General features: G+C 44.5%; 1 protein-coding gene across 5 annotated transcripts in view; it reads right to left on the bottom strand.

Moving 5' to 3' along the window:
- Positions 1-17,465, bottom strand: part of LOC122534996 (homeotic protein antennapedia-like) — a 158,691-nt gene that overhangs the window by 67,118 nt on the left and 74,108 nt on the right. The window lies entirely within an intron of this gene.

Below are 17,465 nucleotides of genomic sequence, written 5' to 3'. Positions count from 1 at the left end.
AAATTGCACGCAAGCACGGACGCTTGCTAGAATAAAAAGAAATTTGTAAAGTATGTAAAAAAAATATAAATTATTTCTGTTGTATTGTATTTTTATTCTGTAACACGCTCTCAGCGTTATTAACTATATATATATATATATATATATATATATATATATGCTGCTTGATTGTTTAGATTCGGAAATGAGTAACATCTCAATCACCTTCAAGCTAAAAATCATACATCAGTCAAATATCGTCAAACACGGCTCCAAGACGACACGCCCTTTTCTCGTCACCTGCCACGAGGGGAAACAAAAGAAGCCGAGCCGTCTGTTGATTGACTCGGGCAAATTGCAGAACGATCGCTTTTAATTAGTCGTAATGCGTTTCAACGGTGCTAAGTTAACACGGTTAATAAATAAGCCGGCCGCGAGCAGCGTATTAGGCGGTGCTAACGCTGTGGCGGGGCCACGACGCTATTTCCGGCCCGGCTGCCCGGAGACGAAGAGGAGAGCCCGCGAAGATTTAAAGGGCGGTTCGAGAGCGCTAAATTTTCGGCACCACCGAAATCGTGGCGCGGATCGCGAGAAATTAACGGGACGCTAAGTTGCTAAGAGCGCTAGGTGGCAGCCGCGAAATCGCAACGCAACCTGCCAACGGGACTTGCCACCGTGTACGACCGCGATCCGCAACGAGACCGCGAGAACCAGCGAACGCGCGCGCGCGAGAGAGAGAGAGAGAGAGAGAGAGAGAGAGAGAGAGAGAATAAAGAGGGAAAGGAAGAAGGTATCAGACAACGGGCAACGGCCGTGAAACAAAGCAGAACCCGCTGCCCGTGTAATTGGACTCGCCAGGAGGAGGACGACGATGCTCCCTTTAAGAAACTGCCACGGACTGCCGAGGTTCCCTTCTTTCACAGCCGCTAATCCAGACTTTTAATCGCCGCTGCGCACGTACCACGGCTTGCGGGACGTTGTCCTTTGCTAAATGTTTCGGATCGATGTCTCTCAGGAGTGCTGATTTGCTTGGGATTATTTCCAGCAGAGGGATGAGAAACTTTCGAAACGGACCGAGCAGGTTGTTCGTTAGAATCGGTGCGCGATCGAAATGCAAATTCTCGTTCGTCGATTCTATAATGTATTTATCGTCACGGTGTAGCTTGATTCATCGTTGTGGAACAAATTCGAATTCATCGCGAGTTCAGTAGAATGGATTCGACCAGCAAGAGTTCATTTCAGGCGTTGACTGAAATTTGGTTGAAGTAAACGGAGTTCTGTTGTATTTGGAACGAAAAACTAGAATTATTACACGCGTATAGAGAAATTTATTATAAATTTCTCAGTTGAGATGCCTAGGTCAATTTTTGCTCCATCACCGTGTCTAGTTTCTTCAGATATTTAAGCACTTTTTACAAATACACTTTATCCTGCATTTCCTTTGACCCTTAATTTATTAAAAAAAAAATTCTTTTAACCGCTTGCGCTGGCAACTGATTGCGGACCATAACGAGTGACCAAACCAATAATGTACAATAATTCGTCGCTTTCTCTTCGTCGGTATGATACCACTGGATAGAAATGATTGAGAAGTAACAAATTTATTATTTGCTTTGCCTATTTTGTTTTAGATATACTTGAAACTGAGGAAATATTGCAATTTTGGGAAAAAAAAATTCTCGACGTGCGTGGCACGTCATTCCAGCGCAAGAGGTTAACACATATCTTCAAAGCTTATTGTTAGTTAAAGAGAGATGATGATGTTATCGCGAACGCTGCTAATGAAGAAAACGTAAGCTGTTGGTCGAGTAACTCGATAAATAAGCTTGTAACAGTCAGATCGCGACACCAGAGAGATTATCGCGACGCAAATACCCGTCGGTAGCCCGGTGACCGTCAAAACGGCAGCTGACTGTTCGTTCGTTCGGTTACAAGACGATTGTACAATGATAGGAGGACAGAAGGAGGGGCAGAGAAGAGGAAGAAAGAGAAAAGAAAGGCGTTAAAGGGAAAGAAGGAACAGGGCCAACGAGCTTAGCCAGATCGTCGGCTAACACTCGGTCGCACAAACACGCGGCGAAGCGGACCCCTCCGGCCATCAGTGACCTCTTCCTCCTACTTCTACGGAGGCCGGCCGTATCTCACGATCGTAGTAGATAAGTTCGGTAGTGATCCGCAAATGGTCGACGCTTGCGTGAACGTGTGCCACCAGAGCTACGTGACCCAGTTTGCTGATGAACCGCACGATATCCGCGTGGACCACTCGTACGAGCGCTCGTGTTCTTCTTACGACCCTCTCAGACGGAGGTTTCGAAGCTCCAACGCTGGTGCTTTTTCCGCGACTCGACTCTTCGCGAACGGCGGACGATTATCCGACGTTGATTTCCTTTTTGGAAACGAGAACTACACGGTAGTACACGGTAGGAACGAAATCGAAGAGCGGAGAATTCGACAGGCACTTTAAGATGATTTACCGCGACCTCTCGAGACTTTTTGCGCCTCCCCCGTTGCTCGACGAAAGATAGCTCCCGAGAAAGAGCGACGTAATTTTAGGGTTGCTAAAAATGGGAACCAGTTTTCGGATTTGTCTCACTCCTACCGGTGTCTTCTGAAACAACAAACCCAAGAGAGAGAGAAACGCTTGAGCATCGAAGGCTGCAATCCAGAACGGGCACGCAACGAAGTTCTCCGTCGAGCGTATAACCCCCAAGAATGGAACACCGAGCGCCGAGTTCCAAGTATCTACCGACTCGACACCGACTTCGCATCCTCGAATCGAACCTACAGCAAAGAGCTGGACACGGTCTGTCGGTCGGTCTGGAGGCCGGAAGAACGGAGCCCACCGTGAAACACGCTGGAATATTGCGAAAGACAGCGGCGGTGGAGAGAGTTCTCATTTCCCCGTGGCTGATCGTGGACGTCTCGCGAGCCGTAGTTAGACGGCGCGAGTGGGAGGGGGAATTCAACCCCGATAGAGGCGAACTCTCTGCGGGAGTAGCCGGAGAGAAGTTTTGGGCCGGAGAGCGTGACGGGGGTGGAACGAAGGGTGGCATGCCACGAACGGAACGACGCCGAAGGAGGAGCGGTGAACACGAGAGACAGACAGACAGACAGAGAGAGAGAGAGAGAGTGAGAGAGAGAGAGTGAGTGAGAGTGAGAGAGTGAAAGAGAGACACGGTGGTGGCTAAGGGGGCGCGAGGGGATGAGCCAGAGTTGGAGCGATGGCAGAGTATTGATTTAGTGGGTTTCACCGTCTCCTTCTATTTGTCTCTCTCGTTCTACATCTCCGCGTCTCCGGCGTCTCTGCACACAAGCTACGAGGGCGCATCGGCTCTCTCGTTGTTTCAGGGCTTCGATTTCTTGCCTTTCGGGCTACAAGCCGTGAGCACCGTCGCCTTTTTTCGCCCCCCCCCTCCCCCTCCCTGTTTTTCTTGTCGTTCGGAGGAAAACGCTCGGTTTTCCGAATGGAAATTGCTCGGATTGAGACGGAGAGACGAAATACGTATTTCTCGGTCTCGATTTTTTTTTTTTTTTGCCGCGCTCTGTTTTTTTCCTAGCTCTTTGTTTTCGGAGAACGTTTCGATACGAGATTGAATGGTCGACGATATTGGATGGCGTCGTTTAAAATATTACAGTCGCAAAGAGGCGACTAATAAAGTTTTTTTTTTCCAGCGTCAGTTTGGATATGTATGTATGTAAGTAATATTCCGTTCGAAGAAAGATACCGTTAAGAGAATGATAATCTTCTTTATTCTCTTGTTTATTATGTAGAATTTGGAAATAATGCAACTCCAGTATTTATCTGAATTATTATTCTCGTCGATGATTTATCAAACCACAATCCCATCGCCAATCAATTTACAATTTCACCTTATTGCTCGTCATTTTCGGAAAGAGCGGCAAGTCTTCAATCGGGCACAATCCATCAGTCGACGTTTCTTACGCGAACGTAGAATAAAATACAAGATACGTATGCACGTGTGCGCTGCGTGTCAAGCATGTCTGCGCGATCGTCTTCGCGGATCCTCGAGTCCTTTCCGCGTTTCCGCTTTCAGCACACGTAGCCGTACAACGTTCTTCGCTTCGACTCTCTCTCTCTCTCTCTCTCTCTCTCTCTCTCTCTCTCTCTCTCTCTCTCTCTCATCGTGAATAAAATAGAAGCTGAGGATTTCCGTGTTGACATCGTTGCCGATCGTGTCTCGCTCGACTGAACAGAAAATCGTCGAGATCATTCACCATTTCCGCGACTTTCTCCCGAAACTATTGCTGACAACTGTACATGTCAATTTAATATTTCAATATTCGCTTAATTTAATTGACATATGTCGTATACACGATATACATTTTGTTAAAATGTGATTTACTCTTTAAATTTCTGAATCATCATTGATTAACGACGTTATGATGTTATTTCATTTTTGTTAATTATTCTTAGCTATATACATTTGCATTAAAGTCGATCTCGTTAAAACCGAGTATCTGTGAATTTTTAACGTGACTGTGAAATTTAATTCATTTTATTATACTACTGTTCATCTATATCATTACAATACTACAAGAAATTATAATATTAGAAACGTACGATCTTTTTCATTCTTGATTAACACACAGTAAAATATAACACGCTCCAATAAAGAAGCCTACGCAAGACACACGCGTTTGAATCGCGAAGGTCGTCTCGGGTGAAACTTTTTCTGCGACTTGTAACGACAAATATTGACGCAGTCATTGACAAATATCCAACTGGTTTATTCAGGTGAACGGCCCGGCGACGACAGACGTGAAACGAGGCTGCGAGCGACGCGGCGCGAATCGATCGGAAAACAGGCCGGTCGGAAGCGCGTGGCAATTTCATTGAATTCGAACAATTATCGCGGCAGTGCGCCCGCCGGTTTTGCCGCTTCCGCCTGTTCCTCTCGCTTCCGCTCCTGCTATTTTATAATTTTACTTTCGTTGCGACGGCCACGTTTAATATCGCGATCGTTGAGTATCGAGCGATTTCGATTCCGCAAGCAGGCGGCTCGTTAACGCAGCTACCGACGTAATTCTCCTTTCTTATCGGACCCGTTCTCAGCTTTAATGAACGTCGAGTTCCCTGCGAGACATCTGTCATCGTAAATCCTCAATATGTCTGGAGTATTCGTTCCTTCCTTTTTTTTTTTTTCTTTTTATAATTGCGCTTACGATCGTGAAATTCGAGCGTACTTCCCCCCTCGTCGAAAGGTTGCGAACGTAGAAATCTTTTTATTGAGTTGGAAATAACCGCGAGCGAGTTGTGAATTAATAAATTAATCAAATCAGTCGATTATTGAGAGAGATTTCTAATAAAATCCGATGAATTTCTACTTTCTTCTTAGAGCGTGAATCTCTTCGAAATAAATTTTTATCCTTCCTGAGAAACCTTTCAAACAGACTCGACTAGAAATGGTGTGACAAGGCAAAGATTTCATTAAGTAACGCGACGTATTTTTACATATTTTGATAAGCCTAGAACAATAAGAAAATAATTTTTCTACAAACAGTCTTTATTCGTTTGTCTGCCGAGGGCGAACACTGAATCGATGAAATAGAATTTCGAAACTAATGATCGTTTTAAACAAGTTATTTGATATTTTTCCGGCAATGTGATTTAACAAGTATACGAAGTAAAACGATCAAAGCGTAGATATTACAGAGGGATTTGATAATTAAAGGGAGCGTTGCAACGTTCGACTCGAAAGTACTATAAATCTGCGTGGAAGCAAAGGTCTCTTACGTGTTCGACAATGATTAGGAAGGAAGTGCCGACGGTCACGGACCCGACAAAGGCAGACGCATAGCGCACGGGCCACGTGGCATCATAAAACTGAGTCGCCGACAGCTTAATTACCGTCGTCCCCGATTAACAGCGCAATTAATAATCCGATAGTCGCGGCGCGGTTCGAATCAATTAAACCTCTCGGCATCGGAACACGGGAGAGGGACGGAAATGCAGAAATCGAGAGACAGAGACCACCCTTGCTCGCCGATTTACCAAATGAATTACAAATCGAGAGGGGCAGGAAAAAGGAATCGGAAGGACGAAGATACGAAATGTAAAAGAAAGACGAGGAAGACGAAGAGGAAAAGAAGAAAAAAGGGAGAAATTCGTGTGCAATCATGGGACGATCTAATTAATAATCCTTCGACTATAACAACCGCGTAACTGCTTAGGTTACACGAGAAGGGAAACCGAGATACTATCTCTATATAGTTAAGAGGTGTTTACAAGTTCAGGCAGGGAATCTGTGGGCAAGTGGTAGAGAAGATGGCAGTAAATATTCCTTGGGTGTTCTCTCTCTCTCTCTCTCTCTCTCTCTCTCTCTCTCTCTCTCTCTCTTCTCTTCCTCCTACACGCTCGCTCCCGCGTAGCCCCGCTCTACGTTTTCCCCGGTTTCCTGCCCTGGTCCTCACCCCACTGACCCCCTGTTTGGCCCGGTGAGCTAACCGAGCCACTCTTCGCGTCGCGGAATTCCAATTTACCCTCTTCGAGGGACTCTTCCGCTTCGATCGACCGGCCAGAACGCCGCTCAAAACGAAAACATTCAATTCGACGCCATCCCCGCTTCTTCCCGCCATTACTCTTCCCTTCTCTCTCCCTCACTCCGCGATTAAACGTCTAACCCCCTGCCAGCAATGAGTGTCACCCTCTTGTTACTTTGCTTGACAATTTGTTAAGTACTTTCTTCTTTTTTTTTATTTTTATTTTTTTTTTTTGTTATTTTGCTTTGTCTCGTTGAAATCGTTTTACTGATCCTCTGTAACGAGATGAGCAGATAGAGTTAGGAGGCAAGCTGTATTTCTGATTATTTCATCATAAATCTGATATTTTACTCTCGTCGTACGAAATCTGTTAGAACATTGCAATACAATAAATGTAACGAGTATGTTATATCTAATATTTGTGGCTGAATGGAAGGTTTAGAATAATTTTTTTAAAAAATTATAAAAGTTTGGAGGAAAGTAATAGTGCAGTTTTACGGGCAACTGAGGTAAGGGAATTTTATCTAGCGAAAGATTAGTTTTGTTTCTGGACGTCTCACAGGGGCTTGTCCCTTTTCCAATCAAAGTTCCTTCCGTGTCACGGCATTTCAATTTACCCTCGTCTCGCTTTTCCTCTCCGTCACATTTGCAAGAGACGTTCCGAAGGAAAACATTCGATTGATTGCGTTCTCCCTTTGATTCTTTCCTCGTTCCCCTGACCCTCAGACTACCGAGAAGGGAAACAACCACTAAATTGCGTCCAGAAACACGCCACCCATTACTGCCATTTATTTTCCACCATTGACGGTCTCGTGATATAGTTGCTGCGCGATTCTCAAAATATTTGGAAAATATTGATTTTAACAAACAAACGCGAGTATCTGATTCCAGTATATAGACAAAAAACTAAATACTTTTCATTTTTGTAAAATTTCTACAGATTCTTTTAATATATATTGCAAAACTGTGCAAGAATTTTAAAACACAAATTTACACGTTTATTGTATGATTGAAGAATCTTTGTTAATCGAGATTCGACTAATTATTATCCCAAATTTCACGAAGAAACAATCGTGCTTTATCGATTGCGTAACAAAATCGAAAGGGAATCGTCCAGAGTAGTGTAGTTTGGAAACGCGCAGCTCTGAGGTGCGGAGCAGCTGTTGTGACGGGTATCTTGTCCTCACGAGAAAGAGGTTCCCAGCCTTCCAGTCTGCCCACCACCGGGAGAAACACTTCCAAACGGGGCTTCCAGATATCATTTCTCAAAGTCTTCAGCGAGTCTTGTGCGGTAAACAAATTCGTCAACTCATAACCAGCCTCCGCCACGTTTGCAAAATCACCCTTTCTCCTACGATATCAATTTTCCAAGCACGACATCCACCCTGGGCCCGAATTAGCTTTCAGTTAATAAATGAACTCGGCCGAGTAATGTGGTACGAAGCAGATTCGATATTTAGCGAAAATGCGCGGGTCTATAAAAACTGTCGGGAATAGAACGGTGAAAAGGGGATAGGGAAAGAGGGGTGGCACGGTATCTTTCCGCTGGAAATGGAAAAAGAAAGGGGAGAGAAAGTAAGTGAGTGAGTGTGTGTGTGTGCGTGTGAGAGAGAGAGAGAGAGAGAGAGAGAGAGAGAGAGCGTGGTGAAGCGAGGTTGAATCGCAGAGGGATGGGAAAAAGCGTTGCTGACGGCAGGCTCGGCCGATACGGCGGAAAGAGAGGGCCGCCGGAGGGGCAGGCAGCGCAGACAGGGAGGAAAGGACGGAGCTACCGCGTGGACTGGAAATGAAAGAGCCCAACCCCGAACGGGCGATAATTCATTCGTGAACCGAACGAGGCAGCTGAATCCGGCGTTGCACACGTGCACGATTTCGTAGAATGGGCGGCGAGTTACGTGGAAACTCGCGGCCTCGACGTGTTTCGCGATTCTATCCCCCCCCCCCAAAATCAACTCATTTTCTTCGTCTTCTCCCTTTTTTTTTCTTTTTTTTTTTGATTGATCAATCGACGATGGTTGGTTTGAAAAAAGTATGCGTCGCAAAACATAACATGATAAAATTCTCTACAAGATTGGAGGAAGGGTTATTAATTCTCTCTGTTGTTTGAAAATAGCTCGGCCGCGTTTGAAGAAAATTTGTATCAGTTGGTTATAATCTAATGAAATCTTATACGTTGACGGAGGAAGTATTGGATGACGAGTCGGCGACATAGGGGTTGATACTGTGGTTTCGTGTTAAATTGGAACTGCATGTGTATTATATGTAGAACGGATAAGTAGAACGGAAATGGAGAATGTCAAGGCGATTCAAAACCCCGAAACAATCGTAAGGCGCGAAGCGATCTGTTTACGTGAAACTCCACGAGGCGAGGATGGATCACCGCGGCTGGTTCGAAAATTTACGAACCACGTCGCTGGAAGTACCGCTGACTATTCTTCATCCTCTCGTGCTTAACCGCGAAAACTCTCTGCAACCTTTCATCAAACTACGTGTACTCTAATTTTCCACTACTCTGCCGCGTATTAACCCCAACATCGTTCTTTCTTGATGAAACGCGAATTGTCTGTTCCACGCAATTTTCACGATATCACCTTCCAGGTACCATCGAACTTCGAAGAATTTGAAAAATTCACTTTGAAAGAGTATTAGTGTAGTCACCAGACTGCTAGATCTTTGTGCAATTAATTACAATTCACCCTTTGTCTTGCAATATCACGTAACAATTACAGATAGCAAATTATATCACTGATCACAATTATCGATGTCACAGGTTACTTAAAAAACCGATTACTTCAAAAAAAAAAAAAAAATCGTAAGACAAAGGGTCGAAAGGGGGTGAAATTTAAGCAGAAACATTATATTTTTTTCACGTTACAAGTACAAACGCCTCTGCATACCGTGTGCATTCTCTGCATTTTTTTAAACACGCGTTCCAATCCAACAACCGCGAATCGAACGAAAGATTCCGATCTCTTTCGTTCGACGAAGGATCGATAGTCGACGGCGGAAGATCCACGAGAGAAACTGATCCGCAGATAGTCCGGAACAGCAAGGACCCTTTGGTTTTCTCCTCTTCTCTCTACGTTTTCATTCGAAGTGTTTTTCCTGGTGGGGCAAAAGTGAAACTCGCCGTAGTCTCTCTCTCTCTGTTATTGTCCTCGTTTTTCCAGCGGCCGGCGAAACTTAGGGACGTGAAATGCCTTCACGGTCGCGACCCTCCGAGCCAACTTTCACCGCCATAAAAATATAAAAGCGCCGACGGGCCGCGCGCTCGCTTGCGTGAAACCGTAACGACGTTAGTCCTGGGACCCGCCGGAAAACCTTCGACAATGAACTTCCCTCTCTCTCTCTCTCTCTCTCTCTCTCTCTCTCTCTCTCTCTCTCTCTTCTCTCGTCTCCGTCTGTCTCTCTTTCTCTGTGAATTTCCCTTTGCTCCCATTTTCAGAACGAGATGCCAGCAGATTACGGAGGAATTTCATTTTCGTTCCGTGTTTCTAGGACCGAGGAGCTTACTATACTCGGTCTTATTTTGACATTGGGGGATATATATTATACTTGATGTCTTGTTTTGTACGATATAGAGGCGTGCTATTTGATTTGTTTAACAATACGGTTGAAAAGTTTTCAGTGACTTTAGAAGTAGAATTATCAAATTAATTAACTACGAATGACAGGTTTTTCACTTTGGTTGGTTCATTTGCAATTAACGATAATACGTAGATGTTTTAAACGTGATTTATATTGACTTTTGTCGAGATTTAATTATATATAGATGTATAATTATTTCTATCAACCCGTTTTAATTTTAATTATTTCTATGCGGTGTATTGTTTATCTATTATTAGATTCGGCTGTCCTAGCGTCAGATCGGTGATAAATATGATCATAAACCTATCAATATGACTCGCAGAAAGATGCATGATTAGATCGATGAAATATTGCTATTTTTATATATTTCAATGTTCACGTTAGTTCATAAAAACGAATAAAACCCAACGTTCATGTTGAGAAATTTTGTATTTTATCCTACGTTGTTACAGATTTCAAAATTCTGGTTGGTTTATAAAAAAAAAAAAAAAAAAAAAAAAAAAAATGGAAAAAGTAAAACCAAAAAGAAGTTCGGCTATATTATGCCGAAGGGTAACTGGAAGATTTTGCCACTGAGTGTACCAAAAAGAACCCACCCCTTCGAGGAGGCAGAACAAGCGAAAAGGGAGTCCCGGACTAGCACAGCGTAGCTAGCGAAAGGGCGGGCAGTCAGCGTGAAACGAAAAGGGAGATTTAGATGTCATCCCCTGACGTGCTAGTTTCCTTTCACCCCCTCCAGCTGGTCAGAAACTTTTCCTCCCACCGGCACACGGAGATCCCAACTGCTCCTCCACGATGATGGACAAAAATGCCGACCGAAACCCATCGTTTGGAAAACTCATCGCCGAACAAGCTGCTTTTTACGGACTGTTCTACCGTGGAAAAACACAGCTCAGTCAAAAAGGGAGACATCTATATTCCGTGTGCTCCTTCCTTCGAAAAATACCGGCTCACGAACGCAGGGTGGTCTCTGTCTTTCGAGGTCGTCTAAGGATAAAAACATAATGAACATAATGGTCCAGGTCGTAGCATGGCTGGCTGACTGTTTAATTAACTGAGGACGATAAAGCAGAGAGACAGCAGCCGGTGGTCGGAATGAATAGTTTATACATTTATGAGAAAATTAAAAAGTGACAAAATTGCGCAGAGCGTAAATGAAATAAATATATTCAAGACATCAAAATTTCGTCGACAGGTGGAACAAGTTTCTACGTAATTTCTCCTATGTAAAAGTAGGATCCCTCGAATGAAAGTAAAAAAATGTGGATTAAATTCTAGCAGAATTAACTTGACTTAACTTGACAGTCAACTGAATAGTCGGTCACACCATCCGACCCAAACCTGCTCTCGCTACGTTTCTGTCCCAAGCCCATTTCCACGAATAACGGTGGACTTCGAACTAAGACGTAAAAAAAAGCTCTTGGACGTGAAAATCGAGAGTGTCGGGAAAAAAAGAGAAGGAGGATAAAGATGAAATCGAAGCGGAGGCACGCGCCCGTTAAAAATACCAAAGTTGTCCGAGAGAAACGCTGCAACGTCAGCGACAAGATGAATGCCAGAGGTTTCCACGGAGGGGAGGATGGATTTTATTTATCGGTCGATAAATCATTATAATTTTCTCAGTAGGCCGCGAAAAAATGTTAACGGCTAGGAGGGTCGAGTCTCTTTTTCTCTCTCTCTCTCTCTCTCTCTCTTTCCAGAAGGGAAACCCTAAATTTTCTACGGAACGGGATTAGCTTGTCCAATCAGACGAAACACTGGAGGGGCGGGCTTAATTAAAATCTTCTTGGAGAAAGGCTATCAAACCGCGTTTCATCCGGGAGGTGCCGCGAAATGTAAGAATAGAACATTAAGAGCCTTTCCCTGCCGATGGTATTTCTGAGCAGTCGGCCGGATTAACGAACGCCGGAGGACGCCTTTTCTACAAGGAAAATACGCTGTCAAATCGTATCCTATGTGTATGGTAATTTATTCCATATCGTCGCAACACCGCGCGAGCTTTACCAATAATTTCAAAGGATCCTCGATGAACTCTCGCGTTTCCCTGTGAAAACACGACAGGTCAAGCCTTAGATTCTTCGTCGAAGGGATCTGTACAGTTTGTCGATGACAGAATTTGTTTGAGAAAGCGCGAGTAGTTTCAGAATTTTTTAATAAATTTTCGCGGTTCTACAGTGGCTTACGAAAGTAATCGAACACTCATCTTGTGTTCTATATTGTGTGCGCCATATAAAATATTTTAAAATTTCTGTAACGTTAAAAATTACAAGATACTTTTTGGGAATATATGTTTGAAACAGCGTGAAATATATAGTATCAAAAATGATCCCACTGACCGATATAATCACAATAGTGTTCCACTATAACACTAACGAAATTTCAAAATGTTTCACATGTAACAAATGTATTTAAAAAAAGTTTCTACAAATGTTCGAATATTTATACATCTACAATGAAATGTTAGATTGCAATATTTCCCTTTCGTTATTTCATTCCAATAATACACTGAGAAAGCCTAAAAAATTTATAGATACGAAAGTACGTTTCGAGATCGTTAAAGTATTTGTGGCAAAAATCAGAATAACAATGTGAAAAATATAGACAGTTATTCGACGATTGTCCGGACTATCGATTGCTAGCAAACACATCGAAACAGTTAAGGACACTCGAGAAAGGAATACCGATTTATTCCATGGAAAAGTTTTTAGCGTCTTGAATAATAAATCGGATTGTAGAATGATCGAAGACGCGTGTACGGCAATGGACACGATATATTTTCAGATTTCGCGGCATAGAGATCCGCACGAGGGACTAAACGACCGCGGGGTGATGCGAATTTGCATACCGTTTGTTATTCAAATACCGCGATTCACTCTTCTGATTCTCAATGAGGGAAACGCACAAGTATCGCAACAGGGCGATGACGTATCCGTTTAATAAATGATTGTTCTTCATAGGAGGCGCTCGATTGCCTTTCTAAACACGAGCTTGATGTACGAGCCAGACGATCGACGCATGTAAATATTCGGGCGAGATGGTCCCGTCTGATTTGCTCTTCACGTTCTTAAATATTAATTTTCAGGCAAGTCAATAAAAAGCTAGAGAGACAAGAAGAAACAAACGGCGGACAAATTTGTCAAGGGCTTCCGTTGAATAAATCTTTGGCCCAAAAAGAAAAAGACAAGAAATTAATTTTCTTTAAAAATCATTTTAACTGCTTCTTATCTAAGAGGGAGAAAAAAAAAAAAGAAAAATAAAAAACAAGAGGAATCAAAGATTTAGCCAGAGGTAATTTCGACCAAGGTTACATTGTCCGGGACAGTTTGTACCAGGGATAAAGGGTTAGCAGTCAATGCGTCGATACAAGATCGTCTTAAGTGGATCTATAAATTTACCGGAGCCGAACATCGAGCCTATATTTACTCTATTATGCAGGGCTCGTTTTTATAAGCCGTTTACGTTTAACAGCAAATAATCGTTTAGATGCCGCGCCATGATATGGCTCATAAATCTTCTGGCAGCATGGCGTTCGCGGCTTGTGTTATGATGGTGCGGGGGACACGCGCAGGTCAGTACCGCCTTCATTTTGCGCGGGCTACTAAAGGTGGCAGCACGGAAACAGCTGGCGTCCTCCACCGTCCCGACCTCGAATCACACGACACGCCATCTCTCGAGCTTTTCCGGAACATCCGTTTCCTCGTGGTTCCTGCCGAATTCGATAGGTGGCTGGCCGCTGGGATCACGTGTGGCGGGAACTCCCGGGAAAATTTTAATAGATGTTTCGAGTCACGTGTTAAACAATTTTCCTCGGCTATCGTTCTCATCGATAAGTGGCGAGATAAAGGGAATAGCGCCGATTCAATTTGCATAATGGACGCGGCAGCGGCGAAATCACGATTACCAGAGAGAGAGAAAAAAAAAAAAAATGGTTAATGTAAAACGATCAATAAATCCGATAAACCGGTTTCTTTTCTTTCGGATCGCATCAACGATCGCAATATACATATTGCCTATCCTTTTCAAGCAATTATCTCGGTTAGTTGTCACTTATTCCGGTATCCGTGCCTCAATATTCATGTATGCAAATAACCGCTCGGAACTCGGTGGCTGCCGGCAGCGACGTTCGTTATTTACGTCGAATATCAGACAAATTGTGCATACGTTTAGTACGAAATGCTGATTAAGGTCATGCTCTGGTCTAGCGATCGACAAGGAGAACTCTGGAGAGTTGCGCGAATGTTTTCATTCGCCGATTTCGAAATTTCCTCGACGGAAACATTCTCCTGTACAAAATACATAATTTCGCATTGCGATTCTCCTCCGTTTTCTTGAAAACGGACACACTCGTCGGATTCCTTGCGGCGAGTGATAAATGGGATGATCGGTAAAGAGCGTTCTGACTCGTTTAGTAATTTGACAAAACGCAGCGTGCGAAAAGCACGATCGTTCTTGTTTGTCGTCGTACATTGTAACACGCTGGTGAGACACAGCGGGCGGTCTTATCGCCTTTTCCGATTCGGTATTTACTCGTGCAGAAGGTGCACGTCTTTCTCTCGCGATAACCACTCGCTCGTTTCCTCGATATTAACATCGCCGCTGCCACGTTTTTCTATAGTCTATAATTCTAGAGATGGTTTTACAACGGCTCGCCGGGGTTTCCTTGTTTGGGGCACACGTACGAATTATATAGACAGGCAAGTGAATGCAGTCCGCGGGCGGTCCCGTCGCCTTCACGACGATCGTATTTGTCCGTCGAATGGCGCGTGGCGCTGCTTATCAATCACCACTGCCCGCGCGTTTACGTTCGTCGTTCACCTGCAATACCAATCAGGGCCACCGTTCGACCAAGCTAAATCGTTCGACCGGCGTACATTTGGGTGGTCTACCGAGGCGAACCAGCGAGGTGTTAAAGTGTGTTATTAGAGACCGGCTGGGATAGAGTGCGCGTGACGGCACGCTGATTTCGCGTCTCAAGGAGCCTCTAACCTTTCCTTCCAGCGCTGCACGAAATGTCGGGCATTGATTGAATAACGATTAGACGATCGATCGCGCGTTGAATAACTTGTCCCGCGTCGAGACGGTGAATTAAATCACTGACCAATTTTCGATGGTATCTCGACGGGTTGGGAGGCGCTATCATTTTAATGCGATCTTCATTACATTATTGAACAGCGATGCGTTCTCTGTTCTCTTTTAGCCTTCGTTTCCCAGCAGAGAAACGAAGAAAGGAGAGAAAAGATTGCGATCCTTTCTTTATTTTTATTTTTCTCTTTTTCTTTTTTAAGATCAAATACGTCTGAAAAATGATTTCACTCTGAAATGCGGCTGAGAAGCATACTCTACAGTAAGTTTAATCCCGGAGTAAACGCTATAGGCGGTTCAGCGAACAGCACGATCAGTTGACTATAAAATGAGATAATAAATGATAGGCCACGGCAAGAGAGTACGAGTCAGGTTCGACAGGTAGTAATACTCCTCATGGATGCAGTAACTCATAAGCGTCCAAGGCGGGAAGAAATTGTGACGTGACGACGAAAAAGAAATTGCACGAATGCAGAAGCGAATGAAAGGAAGAGGGAAGAAAGAGAGAAAGAGAGAAAGAGGAGAGCCAGAGAGATCGCGAAGAGAGGCGCGCGCGAAAGTGGAGGGGGAGGAGGAGGAGAGTGAAGAAGAAGAAAGAAGATCGACGACGACCAATTAGCCCATATAACCGTTTTTACAAGCACAACGATGAACGTAACGTAGAGAAGCGGGAGAGATTTAATCGCGGCAGAAACCGGGATGCCGGTTCGTGTCCGTTTTCTCACGCATCACGAACTTCCACCAAAACTATACAATGAGAAGTCGACACACCGCTTACGGAAGAACGCGATAAACTCCCGGTGAATAATCTTAATTAGTGGTTGAAAACACGTTAGGCCATCCGTCGCGCCGATCCACGAGTGCCTGAATTAATTTACTTCTCATTTACGTCGTTCCTGTTTACGTCGTAGACCGCCATTATTAGTGCGCGGCGTTTACCGTATACGCTATCGTAAACGACGTGCAGAATCATTATTACAGAACAGGAAGAACAATCTACTACCTACCGCACGATCATTTGTACTTCGAGAGAAAAACAACCGGGGGATGTTTCTCGACACCTCCGTGATTAAAAAAGAAAAAAAAAGAAAAAAGAAGAGCTTCGCTACGAGTTGGCAAATCGCTCGTTATCTGTAATCTCGCGCGAAGAAACCATCGTTCTCCGACACACGGACGGCTCTCGGTTTTGCTCGCTGAGAAAGTGAATTTCGATCGAAACAGAAAATTTTTCGCGTCGATTTTTCCGCGAGCAAGATCGCGCAGGAAACCACGAGCGAGAAGTTCAACCGGTTTACCGGTTGCACACGAGGTTGGTACGCTTGTTGGCGAACGCTCGCTGGAGCGCCACGCAGCGGTTTCGCGCAATCGTGCGGTGCGCGCAACCGATCGCCGTGCAGATAAACGTGACACCGGTATATACCGCTTACGACGCGCCGTTCCTTTAGCCACGAAGCGCGGATTCTGTTGCTTGAACACTTTTCGCGCGTCGCTTCTAGATCCGCATCATCGCGCGTTCGCCAGTTTTATCGCGCGTTCGATATCGAAAAATCGCGATCCGACAACTGGCTTATCGAGCACCGCCTCGCGAACGATCTTCCGCCGTTGGTTATTGAAAAATGTACTCTCGATGTAATCGGAGGTACGAGTGAATCGTGTGCCTTACTTCCGTGTCTGCGGCCACTCGGGATGAAAAACGGTTCCAAGTCACATCTGTACGACGGAAGTTTCAGCTTCTCTCTGCCTCACTTTCACGAATATTTTCTGTAGAAAGGGAGAAATTTTGTACATCACTCTCACGCGGAATCATCCACGCAATATTCTACGTTTGACTAGCTTAACAAAACAGTAAATGTGTCACGTAGTCAAGAGGATATGGATCTTAGAGAGCAGCGTCCAAAATTCTCCCATAACTTGGAACGTACAACTAGCGCCGCCTGGTCTCACGACTTTGGGAGTCACCGTGGGTTGTAAGCGCTTACGCGTGTAAGATCAAGGTAATAACGATCGGGGGACGCGATAAGAGAGCAATGTGGCAAAGACGGGGCCCGGAGTACAGATAGAGAAATAGCGTCGCCGGGCGAATAAAGACTGGCGCGAAGTAGAAATAATTTTTAATGTTTCTACGAGCAGTGCCGAGATTTGCATCTCGACTGCGTGCCGGCGGGTTATCCGGCAGCCATCGCCGAGAATTCTCGCGGCTCTTCAACGGGAGAATTTCTCTAATTTCCAAGAGACCTTTAACTCCTGGGAACGTAGAAACGCGCGTGCGAAGACCACGTCGAAAAAAAAAAGAAAAAGAAAGAGGACGGGGGGGG

The sequence above is a fragment of the Frieseomelitta varia genome, unplaced genomic scaffold, assembly GCF_011392965.1.
Source record: "Frieseomelitta varia isolate USP_RPSP 00005682 unplaced genomic scaffold, Fvar_1.2 scaffold_659, whole genome shotgun sequence".
Classification (NCBI taxonomy): Eukaryota; Metazoa; Arthropoda; class Insecta; order Hymenoptera; family Apidae; genus Frieseomelitta; species Frieseomelitta varia.
This window is presented reverse-complemented; position numbering and strand designations above follow the sequence as displayed.